This window comes from Bufo bufo, chromosome 4, assembly GCF_905171765.1.
Source record: "Bufo bufo chromosome 4, aBufBuf1.1, whole genome shotgun sequence".
NCBI classification, from domain to species: domain Eukaryota; kingdom Metazoa; phylum Chordata; class Amphibia; order Anura; family Bufonidae; genus Bufo; species Bufo bufo.
In genome coordinates this window covers 64,324,500-64,341,883 of record NC_053392.1, presented here as the reverse complement: position 1 = coordinate 64,341,883, position 17,384 = coordinate 64,324,500, and positions in this window count along the sequence as shown.

The following is a 17,384-nucleotide window of genomic DNA, read 5'->3' as shown; positions in this document are numbered from 1 at the left end:
ATCTGACAATGGACTGTTACAGTGGTGGGTGACGTGAAGCCAGATTCTCTGCTATGGCATGAAGAGACTGATTCTCTGCTGACGTGATGCCAGATTCTCTGCTATGGGACCTCTCTCCAATTGATATTGGTTAATTTTTTTTTTTTTATTTTTTTTTTTTTATTCTTTTCCCTATCCACATTTGTTTGCAGGGGATTTACCTACATGTTGCTGCCTTTTGCAGCCCTCTAGCTCTTTCCTGGGCTGTTTTACAGCCTTTTTAGTGCCGAAAAGTTCGGGTCCCCATTGGCTTCAATGGGGTTCGGGTTCGGGACGAAGTTCGTGTCGGGTTCGGATCCCAAACCCGAACATTTCCGGGAAGTTCGGCCGAACTTCTCGAACCCGAACATCCAGGTGTTCGCTCAACTCTATAAATAACCTATATTTTATGATTGAATAAGTACTCGATATTGGATTGTTCAGTATATGCAATGATTAGTCACGGTCCGATCCAGGTTTCGATTTCAACTTAGGCTCCATATAAGGAGCAATATGTCCCCCTTTCTTCATTCATCATATTGCCACTGAGGAAGAAACCCATGCGGTTTTGAAACGCGTCTGGCTAGAAAAGTGACTGCACCCCTGTTACAATTGGTGTAATATTCCTATGACTGGGAATTGAAAATTGGAAATTCATTCGCAAGTGTGAAGTTGGACCAGTATAGTGCAACAATCTGTGGGCTGTGAGCGTCCGGAACTTTGTATTGCGTAGGTGTCTAGCATTGCTAGCAACCAGAGACCACACGTGGAATAGCCAGCGTCCGGAAAACCGCACTGCGCAAGTGCGCAGCGTCACTAACAACCGGAGACTATCCGTGGAGTGGCTGATATGGAGACTGTATGCCAACAGACACCATCGTGTAGACACCACCAACATCGGGTAAGAGACGCACAAGCGATACAAAAGAAAACTACCCGCTACACTACAAAGGCGGCGAAGCGTCCGGACACGTAAGTGGACTTACGCACCACCACTGTTAATTATCTAACGCATCCATCAGTGTGAATTGAGACACTGGACACTCACATACGCCCCATTGAACATTCTACCACCCTATGGAAAATACACCAATTAAGAAAATCTAAAAGAAAACAACGTAGGGCTGCAGTCCATATATTATAGAGTAAGCTGCGAGAGCTCCGCAGCTTAATATATAGGAGGGACCGTGACTATTGATTATTTATTTTTATGAATTTATTTTTATTGCTAATTTTAGATTCATTATTGTTTTTGATTTTGTGCTGCCATATGGTGCATCTATGTCAGCATAAGAGTGTACATTTGTATGTATGACTGGCCAATATCTGGCATAATATTATAGGTTGGGATTAAATTGGATGTAATTGACTTCTTGTGAGCTGGTCATTTTTTTGTATATAAATAAAAATGATGATTTTAAGAAAATAGATTTAATTATTTATGTTGAGGGGGTCAAAATATGTACCAAAACATTTAATAAAACCAACTGATGCTAATAGCTTTATTTCTAAAGAAAGTTGTCATTTTCCATGATGGCTCGAAAACATACCAAGAAGCCAGTTTTTATGCATTAGAAGGAATTGTACCCAGATAGAAGAATACAAAAAAGAAGCGGAATATACTGTATGCAGAAATTATTTTAGTCCAAGGGATATGATAAAGAAAAATTGATAAAGAAAAAAATAAAAATTGGACAAGAAAAAATAAAAGAAACCATTTCACCTATTATTATACCCTATAATGTTCAAACAAAACATTTTAAAAAGATGATTAATAGATATTGGGGCACTCTGAAAGAAGACAAAATAATTGGAACTTTTATTCCAGATACACCGAGATTTGTGTATCGGAAGGCAAAAAACATAGGTAATATGATAGCATCCACAGAGGCATGTGTAGCTTTGGATAGTAATTAAGATGGACAATAAATGCACTGTAAAAGGTTTCTTTCCATGTAAAAGATACATGGGGTGTAAAAAATCCCAAAATAATAAAAAAACAAGTTGGAATAGAAAGCAAAGATGGATCATATAAATACCAGATTAGACAGCACATTACTTGCCATAGCCAGGGGGTAATATATGCGATCATGTCCGTGGGGAAAAATCTATATTGGTCGCACAAAAAGGCAACTAAAGAAAAGAATAGGAGAACATATGTATAACATTCAGAGAAAATTTGAGAGGCATCCACTATCAAGGCATTATGTAAAGAAACATGAGGGTAAATTTAGAGGGTCCACATTTTGTGGCTTGGAGATAGTTAAAATGGATACATGAGGAGGGGATTATATCTAAAGTATATCAAGAGCAGAAACAAAATGGATCTTTAATATGAACACATTAATACCTATGGGTTTGAATGCTGAAATAGAGCTATTTGCGTTTGATTAAAGTGACCGGAGTAAGATGTAGTAATGGAGCTATATGCTGTCATAAATGGATAATAAGATCATTGGTGGTTTTAAATATGTGATCATTCAAAACGGAGATGGAAGGGTTAAGAAAGGAAGTCTGATGGAGTATATAAGTAAGGTATATATGGGAGCCAATTATTTCCCAGACGAAGAACAGCGCACTGTTTGAAACGCGTTGAAAATTTGGCAGTCACGACTATCCGTAGCTCTAATAGTGACGTCACTAGTTGCTCCACGTGAGCGTGAGCTTTTGAACTATATGGAGCGGCACCACCGGCCGGGGCGTGCTCCATGCTATAGATACCTGACCGATACCCCCTGAATTAAAACCCAAAGAGAAGGATAAAGAGAATATTAGCCACGGACACAGTATCAACAGCAATGTAATCTTGGATTTGGATTAACATGTGTTAGTGGCTGCCTGTAGTGGGGGAATCAGTGTGTTTATAGGAGAGGAGGTGCGCGGTATCCTATATACTATTTATACTGTGAAGTTTTTTCTTTAAGCAGCAGGGAGTGCGGTACTGATGCGATAACGCAGCATAGACAGACAAGGAGGGCGCAAGTGCCAGTAGAATAGTGTTAGTATAAACCCTCTGATGAAGCTGCAGGGTGTGGGTAAATATATAGACTTTGATGGAGTTGTGAAAATTAGAGATGAGTGAATTTTTTTAAAATTTCGATTCGCCAGATTTTTTTTTAAATAATTTGGTTCGGTCCGAATATATTTGTGGCGAATTTTGTTAAAAAACTGCTATTTCCTGGCTGCAGAGAGCCTTTATAGTGGTGTACAACACTGTGCCTTGCAGTAACACGCAAAGGGAGTCTGCTTTGGTAGTGAAATAATACTGTGAGTCCGTATGACATGCAGATGACAGGCATAGCTCTTAGAATCACTGCACACTTCACTTATTTGGGCAGTCACGGGGCCAAAACTGATGAAATAACTCAAATATGAACGCAGCCTTACAGGCCAATGTTAGCGCCAAGAAGAAGCGCACTCCTTTTACACCGTCGTCAGCTAATTCAACATAGATATCTACAGAACCTGTTTTATTAAACGCTTATACAAGTAGAGCCCCCCCGACAAAGTGAAGAGGGTGTCACCAGCAAGTTTGTGTTGACGTCACTGATTATTTTGCCCTTCCTCTGATCCGTCAGAACAATAACCTACAAAAAATGGATCCTGTCTGTTGAGCATCCGCCTTCACTTGGTCAGAATTTAGTCAGTAATCCATCGGTATTGCTAAAGCAAAAAAACAAAAAACAGTAGTGGATCCAAAACAGAGATGACTCGTGAATGGAATATTTGCATGTCTTCTGTGTTTTGTACCCACTCCTGCTTTTGACTACCAAATCACAAGCCAATTCTGATGGGACCATAGAGGCCTTACAGCTGCTACACAGACAGGATCTGTTTTGCGTCTCATTTTTCCTTGCTTCTGACAGATCAGAAGAAGGATCAAATAAATGATGATGTCAGTCAGGCCGAAAGGCAAAATAGTGGCCCATTCATGAAGTGGAGAGGGTGGGAACAGCATTAGAAGTCCATAGAGTGGCCCTTTGACACAGTGTGGAGATGGCAGCAGCATCAGGAGGCCACAGAGTGGCAAGGTGACATAGTGTAGAGGTGGCACCAGCATCAGGAGGCCACAGAGTGGCAAGGTGACATAGTGTAGAGGTGGCACCAGCATGAGGAGGCCACAGAGTGGCAAGGTGACATGGTGTGGAGGTGGAAGCAGCATGAGGAGACCAGAGAGTGGCAAGATGTTACAGTGTGGAGATGGCAGCAGCAAGAAGAGGCCACAGTGTGGCAAGGTGACACAGTGTGGAGGTGGCAGCAGCACACGGAGACCACAGAATAGCAAGGTGACATAGTGTGGAGGTGGCAGCAGCATCAGGAGACCACAGAGTGGCAAGGTGCTACTGTGTGGAGGTCGCAGCAGCATGAGGAGACCACAGAGTGGCAAGGTGACACAGTGTGGAGATGGCAGCAGCATGAATAGGCCATAGAGCAGCAAGGTGACATAGTGTGGAGGTGGCAGCAGCACGAGGAGACCACAGAGTGGCAAGGTGACACAGTGAAGAGATGGCAGCAGCATGAGGAGGCCACAAAGTGTGGAGGTGATTGGCAATACGAGTACCAGCTGAAGATGGTGGGTGAAAGAAGGAGCACTTGGCATTAGATGTGTGGTAGCATCAGAATAGTAACTGAGGCAGGTAGCTAGAGGAAACTGGTATCTTTTGTCAAGGTTTGGGTGAGGCACCATGGATGATCTAGACTGATGCTATAACGGCATACAAGGGAATGCTCCAAACTCCAGAACGGAACCTCACGAATAGCTGCTAGCAGACGAATAGGAAACGCACCCAAGCGACTTACACTCCTAGCAATCAGTCTCTAAAAGCATACAGTCAATCTCTACAAGAACGAGATGAGGCTCCGTGTTAAGGGTCAAGCAGTGGTCACCCAGAGCTGTGCGTTTTATTGATCTTATCTAACATTGGTACACATCAGTACCACCCACAGGGTTTTGTAAAAACAACCAATAACCACGTACAATACAGTAAAACACTCCCACACAAAATCCTCCCCTCTGTGATATAATTATGGTACAATGGGTTGATGTAATTATCACAGGCAGGAGAATACACAATGTCCTCTGTCCTGGAGACAACCGAGGAGTAATTCAATTATCTCGAGGACAAAGGCAAATCGCCAATACACATGTGGAGACAATAGGACAGACATCACCACTCAAACATACAATGTCCCACCCATTACAGTAACATAGACATTTAACATATCACAAAATGGCAAGTTTTTGACCAGGGGTTCAAAAGTGAGTAAAAGTCCTTTGTGAACAAAGGAAGCATGGCTGATGAGAGGGCCCATAATCCTGGGGCAAGAGGCTGGCAACCAGGCCCCTCCAAAACCCAGTGGTGAGGTTAGTTTTGCCACACATCTCCCCTTTTCCAAACAGACTAACAGGGTATCTGACCTTCTGCCAGTCAGTGCCCTTGTTAGTCCAGCAGCCCACCCACAAAATAGAAACAGCAGTACAGCCCATCCACAATAAATGGTTACTACACTTTAGCAAGGGATAAACTTGTCCATGTCCAGGTGCCTCACCACGACTGTGTGGGGGATTGGTACACTGCCTTGGGGGGTTGCTGAGTGGGCAGAGACCAGCGGTACTCTGCCCTGGTGCCAGCGCTACCACGGAAGTAGCCTGGTTGGAGCCTGGTTGTTGGAGGGGGAGACCGACTGTCTCCCCTTTAGATAGACCACCATGCTGCTGTGGGGGGAGACCTACTGTCTCCCCTTTGGCTAAACAGCCCTGTTGCTGGGGGACAGGACCGACTGTCCCTACCCCCTTTGCTGTAAGTGCAGAGACCACAGTCCCATCTGCACGGTTGTGGGGCTTACTGTCTCCCCCTGGTACGTTAAGCTGCCGCTGGGGAATGGAGACTGGGCTCCCAATTCCCTGTAAATCACACGGCTGCTGGGGAATGGAGACTGGGCTCCCAATTCCCTGCATATCACACTGCCGCTGGGGAATGAAGACTGGGCTCCCAATTCCCTGTACATCACATGGCCGCTGGGGAATGGAGACTGGGCTCCCAATTCCCTGCATATCACACTGCTGCTGGGGAATGGAGACTGGGCTCCCAATTCCCTGTACATCACATGGCCGCTGGGGAATGGAGACTGGGCTCCCAATTCCCTGTAGATTACACTGCCGCTGGGGAATGGCGACTGGGCTCCCAATTCCCTCTACATCACACGGCCGCTGGGAAATAGAAACTGGGCTCCCAATTCCCTGCATATCACACTGCCGCTGGGGAATGAAGACTGGGCTCCCAATTCCCTTTACATCACATGGCCGCTGGGGAATGGAGACTGGGCTCCCAATTCCCTGCATATCACACTGCTGCTGGGGAATGGAGACTGGGCTCCCAATTCCCTGTACATCACATGGCCGCTGGGGAATGGAGACTGGGCTCCCAATTCCCTGTAGATTACACTGCCGCTGGGGACTGGAGACTGGGCTCCCAATTCCCTGTACATCACACGGCCACTGGGGAATGGAGACTGGACTCCCAATTCCCTGCATATCACATTGCCGCTGGGGGACAGGACCGACTGTCTCTGCCCCCTGTAACTCAGCCTGCCGCTGGGGAATGGAGACTGGGCTCCCAATTCCCTGCAGGACTGGTGGAGAGACCTCGGTCCCATCTCCACCGGCCACTTGGGGTTCTTCCCAGTAAACCTCCACAATATCCTCCCAGCTGAAGGGCTCTGGACCTGGGTCTGTCATCTTGCTGTCCTGCTGAGCATTCCCAATGGAGTGGAAGAGATCTCGGTAGTCCTGCTTCAGTTCCCACTCCAGGGTTGCTAGGTGAGCCAGGTCTTTCTCTATCTCATGGGGGTCATCCCAATCCTGCCTAGCCTCCCTCTCATAGAAAATGTCCTGAAGTCTGGACTGTGCAGGGCTCCCGAAGTCAGGCTCTGCAAAGGACTCCCATAACAAGCCAGGACCATCAAACTCCTCTCCCTCTGGCTTGTCATGCTCAGCTGTCCAGGGTATATACTGTGCCATATACCACCAGAGCGCCTGGTAGGCATCCTCCAGCCATAGCTCCTGCCATACCCAGTGCTCTAGTTCCTTCACCCATTCCTCCAGGGGCTGCTCTCCCAGGAAGGGCATCCGCAGGGCCACTTGCTTCTGCAATCGCTGCTCTTCACTGGTGAGACTCTCGCCTCGCTGGTATTGTACATTATCCAGGACCTGGTACCAGATGCCTTTCCTTAATGCATCCCGGCCATCCAGGTCTTCCTCATCGTATGTCACTGCTGGTTCCATCCTGCTGCTTTCAGGGACGCTGTACTGGGACATGCGTTGCCCTCAAATTGTAATTCCAGGGAATAATGTTTCTTTGTAGCTTTCCTTCTGGGCTGTGAGAACGATCCCGCCACTTGCCACCAATTGTAACGGCATACAAGGGAATGCTCCAAACTCCCGAACGGAACCTCATGAATAGCTGCTAGCAGACGAATAGGAAACGCACCCAAGCGGCTTACACTCCTAGCAATCAGTCTCTAACAGCATACAGTGAATCCCCCCAAGAACGAGACGAGGCTCCGTGTTGAGGGTCAAGCAGTGGTCACGCAGAGCTGTGCGTTTTATTGATCTTATATAACATTGGTACACATCAGTACCACCCACAGGATTTTGTAAAAACCACCAATAACCACGTACAATACAGTAAAACACTCCCACACAAAATCCTCCCCTCTGTGATATAATTATGGTACAATGGGTTGATGTAATTATCACAGGCAGGAGAATACACAATGTCCTCTGTCCTGGAGACAACCGAGGAGAAATTCAATTATCTCTCAGGACAAAGGCAAAACGCCAATACACATGTGGAGACAATAGGACAGACATCACCACTCAAACATACAATGTCCCACCCATTACAGTAACATAGACATTTAACATATCCCAAAATGGCACGAATTTGACCAGGGGTTCAAAAGTGAGTAAAAGTCCTTTGTGAACAAAGGAAGCATGGCTGATGAGAGGGCCCATAATCCTGGGGCAAGAGGCTGGCAACCAGGCCCCTCCAAAACCCAGTGGTGAGGTTAGTTTCGCCACACATCTCCCCTTTTCCAAACAGACTAACAGGGTATCTGACCTTCTGCCAGTCAGTGCCCTTGTTAGTCCAGCAGCCCACCCACAAAATAGAAACAGCAGTACAGCCCATCCACAATAAATGGTTACTACACTTTAGCAAGGGATAAACTTGTCCATGTCCAGGTGCCTCACCACGGCTGTGTGGGGGATTGGTACACTGCCTTGGGGGGTTGCTGAGTGGGCAGAGACCAGCGGTACTCTGCCCTGGTGCCAGCGCTACCACGGAAGTAGCCTGGTTGGAGCCTGGTTGTTGGAGGGGGAGACCGACTGTCTCCCCTTTAGATAGACCACCATGCTGCTGTGGGGGGAGACCTACTGTCTCCCCTTTGGCTAAACAGCCCTGTTGCTGGGGGACAGGACCGACTGTCCCTACCCCCTTTGCTGTAAGTGCAGAGACCACAGTCCCATCTGCACGGTTGTGGGGCTTACTGTCTCCCCCTGGTACGTTAAGCTGCCGCTGGGGAATGGAGACTGGGCTCCCAATTCCCTGTAAATCACACGGCTGCTGGGGAATGGAGACTGGGCTCCCAATTCCCTGCATATCACACTGCCGCTGGGGAATGAAGACTGGGCTCCCAATTCCCTGTACATCACATGGCCGCTGGGGAATGGAGACTGGGCTCCCAATTCCCTGCATATCACACTGCTGCTGGGGAATGGAGACTGGGCTCCCAATTCCCTGTACATCACATGGCCGCTGGGGAATGGAGACTGGGCTCCCAATTCCCTGTAGATTACACTGCCGCTGGGGAATGGCGACTGGGCTCCCAATTCCCTCTACATCACACGGCCGCTGGGAAATAGAAACTGGGCTCCCAATTCCCTGCATATCACACTGCCGCTGGGGAATGAAGACTGGGCTCCCAATTCCCTTTACATCACATGGCCGCTGGGGAATGGAGACTGGGCTCCCAATTCCCTGCATATCACACTGCTGCTGGGGAATGGAGACTGGGCTCCCAATTCCCTGTACATCACATGGCCGCTGGGGAATGGAGACTGGGCTCCCAATTCCCTGTAGATTACACTGCCGCTGGGGACTGGAGACTGGGCTCCCAATTCCCTGTACATCACACGGCCACTGGGGAATGGAGACTGGACTCCCAATTCCCTGCATATCACATTGCCGCTGGGGGACAGGACCGACTGTCTCTGCCCCCTGTAACTCAGCCTGCCGCTGGGGAATGGAGACTGGGCTCCCAATTCCCTGCAGGACTGGTGGAGAGACCTCGGTCCCATCTCCACCGGCCACTTGGGGTTCTTCCCAGTAAACCTCCACAATATCCTCCCAGCTGAAGGGCTCTGGACCTGGGTCTGTCATCTTGCTGTCCTGCTGAGCATTCCCAATGGAGTGGAAGAGATCTCGGTAGTCCTGCTTCAGTTCCCACTCCAGGGTTGCTAGGTGAGCCAGGTCTTTCTCTATCTCATGGGGGTCATCCCAATCCTGCCTAGCCTCCCTCTCATAGAAAATGTCCTGAAGTCTGGACTGTGCAGGGCTCCCGAAGTCAGGCTCTGCAAAGGACTCCCATAACAAGCCAGGACCATCAAACTCCTCTCCCTCTGGCTTGTCATGCTCAGCTGTCCAGGGTATATACTGTGCCATATACCACCAGAGCGCCTGGTAGGCATCCTCCAGCCATAGCTCCTGCCATACCCAGTGCTCTAGTTCCTTCACCCATTCCTCCAGGGGCTGCTCTCCCAGGAAGGGCATCCGCAGGGCCACTTGCTTCTGCAATCGCTGCTCTTCACTGGTGAGACTCTCGCCTCGCTGGTATTGTACATTATCCAGGACCTGGTACCAGATGCCTTTCCTTAATGCATCCCGGCCATCCAGGTCTTCCTCATCGTATGTCACTGCTGGTTCCATCCTGCTGCTTTCAGGGACGCTGTACTGGGACATGCGTTGCCCTCAAATTGTAATTCCAGGGAATAATGTTTCTTTGTAGCTTTCCTTCTGGGCTGTGAGAACGATCCCGCCACTTGCCACCAATTGTAACGGCATACAAGGGAATGCTCCAAACTCCCGAACGGAACCTCATGAATAGCTGCTAGCAGACGAATAGGAAACGCACCCAAGCGGCTTACACTCCTAGCAATCAGTCTCTAACAGCATACAGTGAATCCCCCCAAGAACGAGACGAGGCTCCGTGTTGAGGGTCAAGCAGTGGTCACGCAGAGCTGTGCGTTTTATTGATCTTATATAACATTGGTACACATCAGTACCACCCACAGGATTTTGTAAAAACCACCAATAACCACGTACAATACAGTAAAACACTCCCACACAAAATCCTCCCCTCTGTGATATAATTATGGTACAATGGGTTGATGTAATTATCACAGGCAGGAGAATACACAATGTCCTCTGTCCTGGAGACAACCGAGGAGAAATTCAATTATCTCTCAGGACAAAGGCAAAACGCCAATACACATGTGGAGACAATAGGACAGACATCACCACTCAAACATACAATGTCCCACCCATTACAGTAACATAGACATTTAACATATCCCAAAATGGCACGAATTTGACCAGGGGTTCAAAAGTGAGTAAAAGTCCTTTGTGAACAAAGGAAGCATGGCTGATGAGAGGGCCCATAATCCTGGGGCAAGAGGCTGGCAACCAGGCCCCTCCAAAACCCAGTGGTGAGGTTAGTTTCGCCACACATCTCCCCTTTTCCAAACAGACTAACAGGGTATCTGACCTTCTGCCAGTCAGTGCCCTTGTTAGTCCAGCAGCCCACCCACAAAATAGAAACAGCAGTACAGCCCATCCACAATAAATGGTTACTACACTTTAGCAAGGGATAAACTTGTCCATGTCCAGGTGCCTCACCACGGCTGTGTGGGGGATTGGTACACTGCCTTGGTGGGTTGCTGAGTGGGCAGAGACCAGCGGTACTCTGCCCTGGTGCCAGCGCTACCACGGAAGTAGCCTGGTTGGAGCCTGGTTGTTGGAGGGGGAGACCGACTGTCTCCCCTTTAGATAGACCACCATGCTGCTGTGGGGGGAGACCTACTGTCTCCCCTTTGGCTAAACAGCCCTGTTGCTGGGGGACAGGACCGACTGTCCCTACCTCCTTTGCTGTGAGTGCAGAGACCACAGTCCCATCTGCACGGTTGTGGGGCTTACTATCTCCCCCTGGTACGTTAAGCTGCCGCTGGGGAATGGAGACTGGGCTCCCAATTCCCTGTAAATCACACGGCCGCTGGGGAATGGAGACTGGGCTCCCAATTCCCTGCATATCACACTGCCGCTGGGGAATGGAGACTGGGCTCCCAATTCCCTGTACATCACATGGCCGCTGGGGAATGGAGACTGGGCTCCCAATTCCCTGTAGATTACACTGCCGCTGGGAAATGGCGACTGGGCTCCCAATTCCCTCTACATCACACGGCCGCTGGGGAATGGAGACTGGGCTCCCAATTCCCTGCATATCACACTGCCGCTGGGGACTGGAGAATGGGCTCCCAATTCCCTGTACATCACATGGCCGCTGGGGAATGGAGACTGGGCTTCCAATTCCCTGCATATCACATTGCCGCTGGGGGACAGGACCGACTGTCTCTGCCCCCTGTAACTCAGCCTGCCGCTGGGGAATGGAGACTGGGCTCCCAATTCCCTGCAGGACTGGTAGAGAGATCTCGGTCCCATCTCCACCGGCCACTTGGGGTTCTTCCCAGTAAACCTCCACAATATCCTCCCAGCTGAAGGGCTCTGGACCTGGGTCTGTCATCTTGCTGTCCTGCTGAGCCTTCCCAATGGAGTGGAAGAGATCTCGGTAGTCCTGCTTCAGTTCCCACTCCAGGGTTGCTAGGTGAGCGAGGTCTTTCTCTACCTCATGGGAGTCATCCCAATCCTGCCTAGCCTCCCTCTCATAGAAAATGTCCTGAAGTCTGGACTGTGCAGGGCTCCCGAAGTCAGGCTCTGCAAAGGACTCCCATAACAAGCCAGGACCATCAAACTCCTCTCCCTCTGGCTTGTCGTGCTCAGCTGTCCAGGGTATATACTGTGCCATATACCACCAGAGCGCCTGGTAGGCATCCTTCAGCTATAGCTCCTGCCATACCCAGTGCTCTAGTTCCTTCACCCATTCCTCCAGGGGCTGCTCTCCCAGGAAGGGCATCCGCAGGGCCACTTGCTTCTGCAATCGCTGCTCTTCACTGGTGAGACTCTCGCCTCGCTGGTATTGTACATTATCCAGGGCCTGGTACCAGATGCCTTTCCTTAATGCATCCCGGCCATCCAGGTCTTCCTCATCGTATGCCACTGCTGGTTCTATCCTGCTGCTTTCAGGGACGCTGTACTGGGACATGCGTTGCCCTCAAATTGTAATTCCAGGGAATAATGTTTCTTTGTAGCTTTCCTTCTGGGCTGTGAGAACGATCCCGCCACTTGCCACCAATTGTAACGGCATACAAGGGAATGCTCCAAACTCCCGAACGGAACCTCACGAATAGCTGCTAGCAGACGAATAGGAAACGCACCCAAGCGGCTTACACTCCTAGCAATCAGTCTCTAACAGAATACAGTGAATCCCCCCAAGAACGAGACGAGGCTCCGTGTTGAGGGTCAAGCAGTGGTCACGCAGAGCTGTGCGTTTTATTGATCTTATATAACATTGGTACACATCAGTACCACCCACAGGATTTTGTAAAAACAACCAATAACCACGTACAATACAGTAAAACACTCCCACACAAAATCCTCCCCTCTGTGATATAATTATGGTACAATGGGTTGATGTAATTATCACAGGCAGGAGAATACACAATGTCCTCTGTCCTGGAGACAACCGAGGAGTGATTCAATTATCTCTCAGGACAAAGGCAAATCGCCAATACACATGTGGAGACAATAGGACAGACATCACCACTCAAACATACAATGTCCCACCCATTACAGTAACATAGACATTTAACATATCCCAAAATGGCACGAATTTGACCAGGGGTTCAAAAGTGAGTAAAAGTCCTTTGTGAACAAAGGAAGCATGGCTGATGAGAGGGCCCATAATCCTGGGGCAAGAGGCTGGCAACCAGGCCCCTCCAAAACCCAGTGGCGAGGTTATTTTCGCCACAGATGCATCAGGCATTGGTGGGTTGAAATCCTGGCTGATCCACCGCCTGATTCATCTTGGCAAAGGTCAGTCTCTCCACATTTTGGGTGGACAGGCGAGTTCTTCTTGGGGTAACTATGGATCCCGCCGCCCTAAACACCCGCTCTGATGCCACACTAATGGCCGGGCAGGGCATCTTTTCCAGGGCAAACTCGGCCAGTTGCGGCCACAAATCCAGTTTCGCTGCCCAGTAATCCAGCGTATCTTTATTGACAGCTGGCAGGGTGCACTCCAAATATGCCACCACCTACTGGTTTAGGTTCTGCTCTACGTCTAGCTGCTGGTAAGTAGATTCTTCACCATGCGGGCAAATAAAGCTGCTTATCAGCGACTCTAGACTCCACCTCTCTCCAGCAACCAAGGCAGTGTAATGTGAGCGCAGAGGGCCCCTCTGTCAGACCTACGAGAGCATGGACAATGGCGCAGATAGGCAGCGGCCAACTGACTACATAGCATGTCTGTATAGTAGTTCAGTTTGTCCTCCCTCTCAGCGGGTGTAAAAATGGCCCCCATTTTGGACCGGTAGTAAGGGTCAAACAAGGTGGAGAGCCAGAAGTAATCCCTCTGACGAATGGTGACAATTCGGCTGTCACTACGCAAGCAAGTGAGCATGCATTGGGCCATTTTTGCAAGTGACTCGGAGGGACTCCCTGCCTCCATCTCCACTACATACTGCCATGGTGTGTCTGGGTCCTCTGCGTCATCTTCCTTATTGCCCTGCAGCTCCTCTGGCTGGTCCTGCTACTCCTGTTCCTCCTCTCCTGTCACCTGTGCAAAAAAAAAAAACACCCATTTCGCTACACATTTATTTTTCTCCAATGTCCTCCTCTTCCTCCAGTTCAGCCCCCTTCAGGGCTTATGTGGCCTTGAGATGTAGGCGCCATCATCTGTTGTAGGACATGAAGCAGTGTTGTTCATCCCATAGGTCCTGGCGACTGACAAATCACGTGGCCTCCTCAAAGGACCTGAGCAAACGGCAGGTGTCACGCATGAGCTGCCACTTGCTGACATCGAAGTTACACAGGGGAGTATTCCTGTCCGCTTGGATCATCAAGAAATCGTTGATGGCCTTTCTCTGTTTGTACAGTCGGTCCAACATATGGAGAGTGGAATTCCAACGGGTGGAAACGTCGGATATCAGCCTATTTTGTGGGATGCCGTTCTGCCGCTTCAGCTCAAGGAGGATGAGATTTGCGGTGTACAATGACTAAAGTGCATGCAAAGTTTACTGGCCATTTTTAGGATGTCTTGCAGATGGGTCGAAGACTTCAGGAACCACTTGACAACCAGATTGAACACTTGTGCCATGCAGGGCACATGGCTCAGCCCTCCTTGATGCAGCGCCGACACCATGTTCTTCCCGTTGTCGGTCACCATGGTTCCGATTTTCAGTTGTTACGGAGAAAGCCAGGATTCGATTTCTTGATGAATGACACGGAGCAGTTCCTCCCCTGTGTGACCAGGCAAACCAGGTGCAGAACAGCATGAGAGTAATGAGAGGGGTCGCACATGTCTTGCATGCACTATATGCCTACAACATAATTCTTGGATTTCTACATGAAAATAATGTATTTGATGTAAATCCCGAGAGGGACATAGTTGGAGACATTGAATTCACAAGAGATGCAGAGCAGCAGAGTTCAGCCACCTCTATTTGCTTTCTGCTGTTTACTGCTCCTAAAATTGGGGCAACCAGCTTCAGCTTCCTCTGATGTGTATGCCTACAGAGTCCTTTTGTTATGGCTTTGCACAGGGAGCAAGAATGTTACGCACAATACTGATGGAACTCTTGATCTTAAGAAACTGGACTAGGACTCCCAAGCAGGGGATCTCCCGTCATGTCTTGTGTGCTGTGGAGATCGAATGTAGACAGAGCAGATAAAAACACATGAATATCTTCAACTTACTGAAGCTGCTTGATTAAATTATGATCCCAGGAAATCCACGGCACTTCCTTCAGTAAAAGCGTAAATTTTTATCCACCAGACATACAACTTTTTGGTTCGCACACTGGAACCTTTTTCAAGCAGGTTCCAGTGTGCGAACCGAAACGTTGTATGTCTGGTGAATAAAAATTTACACTTTACTGAAGGAAGTGCCGTGGATTTCCTGGGATTATTATTTTTAGAAGCCTGGATCGCTTCATTAGCCGCTGGCACCCGTTATTACAGATTACTGCTGTGCTGTTCACATTTGCTGAATATTTTGCTGGACATTGATTTAATTATGAATAGATGGTAAAGGCAAAGTGTGCTGGTGTGTTGTCATCAGCGTCTTCATTATGTTTACTGCAGGACCCACAATGATGTAATTCGGTCCATACAGTAAAAAGAGGTCTACAATCACAAATCAATTTTCCTGAAAAAACTTGTTTGAATTAAAAATTTTTACCAATGAAAGGATAATGGTATTTGGTTCATACAGAAGAAAGTCTACTATCACCCATCAATTTTCCCAAAAAAGACTGTTTCACATAAAAAATTTCACCATTACGTAATTTGTTCCATACCGCAAAAAGGGATTTACCACATATAACTGCACTGTTGAACAGCGAATATCTTTTTCTTTTACCACTAATACACGGCAAAAAGGGCTTTACCACATATAACTACACTGCTGAACGGCAAATAGGCCCTTACTTTTCTCCACTTTTACACTACACAAGGCTTTTCAACATATAAGTGTAATGCTGAATGGCGAATATATTTTTCTTTTGCCACTAATACACTCCAAAAAAGGCTTTACGACAGATAACTGCACCACTGAGCGGCAAATATATTTTTTCTTTTTCCACTAATACACGCCACAAAAGGCTTTACAACAGATAACTGCACCACTGAGCGGAAAATATTTTTTTTCTTTCTCCGCTAATACACTCCACAAAAGGCTTTACAACAGATAATTGGACCGCTAGGCTGCAAATATATTTTTTCTTTTTCCGCACATAGTAACATAGTTTATAAGGCTGAAAAAAGACATCTGTCCATCCAGTTCGGCCTGTTATCCTGCAAGTTGATCCAGAAAAAAGCAAAAAACTAAAAAACTGTGAGGTAGAAGCCAATTTTCCCCAATTAAGGGAAAAAAAATTCCTTTGCGACTCCAATCAGGCAATCAGAATAACTTCCTGGATCAACGACCCATCTCTAGTAGCTATAACTTGTAATATTATTACACTCCAGAAATACATTCAGGCCCCTCTTGAACTCTTTTAGTGAACTCACCATCACCACCTTCTCAGGCAGAGAGTTCCATAGTCTCACTGCTCTTACCGTAAAGAAACCTCTTCTATGTTTGTGTACAAACCTTCTTTCCTCCAGACGCAGAGGATATCCCCTTGTCACAGTCCTAGGGATAAATAGATGATGGGACAAATCTCTGTACTGACCCTTGATATATTTATACATAGTTATTAGATCTCCCCTCAGTTGTCTTTTTTCTAAAGTGAATAACCCTAATGTTGATAATCTTTCAGGGTACTGTAGTTGCCACATTCCAGTTATTACTTTAGTTGCCATCCTCTGGATCCTCTCCAGCTCTGCTATGTCTGCCTTGTTCACAGGAGCCCAGAACTGTACACAGTACTCCATGTGTGGTCTGACTAGTGATTTGTAAAGTGGCAGGACTATGTTCTCATCACGGGCATCTATGTCCCTTTTGATGCAACCCATTATCTTATTGGCCTTGGCAGCAAATGCCTGACACTGGTTTCTACAGCTTAGTTTGCTGTTCACTAAAATTCCTAGGTCCTTTTCCATGTCAGTGTTACCGAGTGTTTTACCATTTAGTATGTACGGGTGACTTGCATTATTCCTTCCCATGTACATAACCTTACATTTGTCAGTGTTAAACCTCATCTGCCACTTATCTGCCCAAGCCTCCAATCTATCCAGATCCCTCTGTAGCAGTATATACTGTCCTCTGTAGTATATATATACAGTGTACTGTCCTATTCCGTGTTGATTACTTTACACAGTTTAGTGTCATCTGCAAAAATTGATATTTTACTGTGCAAGCCTTCTACAAGATCATTAATAAATATATTGAAGAGAATAGGCCCAATACTGACCCCTGAGGTACTCCACTAGTGACAGTGACCCAATCTTAGTGTGTACCATTAATAACCA